The sequence below is a fragment of the Stenella coeruleoalba genome (assembly GCF_951394435.1).
Source record: "Stenella coeruleoalba genome assembly, chromosome: 14".
NCBI classification, from domain to species: Eukaryota; Metazoa; Chordata; class Mammalia; order Artiodactyla; family Delphinidae; genus Stenella; species Stenella coeruleoalba.
The window spans coordinates 26,803,563-26,805,400 of NC_137160.1; positions in this window are offsets into that span (position 1 = coordinate 26,803,563).

Sequence of the window (1,838 nt, forward strand, 5' to 3'; positions counted from 1 at the left end):
GAAAAGAATTGAGGACAGTATTAGAGACATCTGGGATAACATTAAATGGACCAACATTCGAATTATAGGGGTCCCAGAAGAAGAGAGAAAGAAAGGGACTGAGAAAATATTTGAAGAAATTATAATTGAAAACTTCCCTAATATGGGAAAGGAAATAGTCAATCAAGTCCAGGAAGCACAGAGAGTCCCATACAGGATAAATCCAAGGAGAAACACACCAAGACACATTAATCAAACTATCAAAAATTAAATACAAAGAAAAACTGTTCAAAGCAGCAATGGAAAAGCAACAAATAACATACAAGGGAATCCCCGTAAGGTTAACAGCTGATCTTTCAGCAGAAATTCTGCAAGCCAGAAGGGACTGGCAGGACATATTTAAAGTGATGAAAGGGAAGAACCTACAACAAAGGTTACTCTACCCAGCAAGGATCTCATTCATATTCGATGGAGAAATTAAAACCTTTACAAACAAGCAAAAGCTAAGAGAATTCAGCACCACCAAACCAGCTTTACAACAAATGCTAAGGAAACTTCTCTAAACAGGAAACAAACAAGAAGGAAAAGAGCTACAATAACAAACCCAAAACAATTAAGAAAATGGTAATAGGAACATACATATCAATAACTACATTAAATGTAAATGGATTAAATGCTCCAACCAAAAGACACAGACTGGCTGAATGGATACAAAAATAAGACCTGGATATATGCTGTCTACAAGAGACCCACTTCAGACCTAGGGACACATGCATACTGAAAGTGAGGGGACAGAAAAACGTATTCCATGCAAATGGAAATGAAAAGAAAGCTGGAGTAGCAATTCTCATATCAGACAAAATAGACTTTAAAATAATGACTATTACAAGAGACAAAGAAGGACACTACATAATGATCAAGGGATCAGTCCAAGAAGAAGATATAACAATTGTAAATATTTATGCACCCAACGTAGGAGTACCTCAATACATAAGGCAAATGCTACAGGCATAAAAGGGGAAGTTGACAGTGACACAATCATAGTAGGGGACTCTAACACCCCACTTTCACCAATGGACAGATCATCCAAAATGAAAATAAATAAGGAAACACAAGCTTTGAATGATACATTAAACAAGATGGACTAAATTGATATTTTTAGGACATTCCATCCAAAAACAACAGAATGCACTTTCTTCTCAAGTGCCCATGGAACATTCTCCAGGAGAGATCATATCTTGGGTCACAAATCAAGCCTTGGTAAATTTAAGAAAATTGAAATCATATCAAGTATCTTTTCCGACCACAACGTTCTGAGACTAGATATCAATTACAGGAAAAAAATCTGCAAAAAATACAAATACATGGAGGCTAAACAATACACTACTTAATAACCAAGAGATCACTGGAGAAATAAAAGAGGAAATCAAAAAATACTTAGAAACAAATGACAATGAAAACACGGCGACCCAAAACCTATGGGAAGCAGCAAAAGCAGTTCTAAGAGTGAAGTTTATAGCAATACAATCGTACTTCAAGAAACATCTCAAATAAATAACCTAAACTGACACCTAAAGCAATTAGAGAAGAACAAAAAAAAACCCCAAAGTTAGCAGAAGGAAAGAAATCATAAAGACCAGATCAGAAATAAATGAAAAAGAAATGAAGGAAATGATAACAAGGATCAATAAAACTAAAAGCTGGTTCTTTGAGAAGATAAACAAAATTGATACACCATTAGCCAGACTCATCAAGAAAAAAGGGAGAAAATTCAAATCAATAGAATTAGAAATGAAAAAGGAGAAGTAACAACTGACACTGCAGAAATACAAAGGATCAGGAGAGATTATTACAAGCAA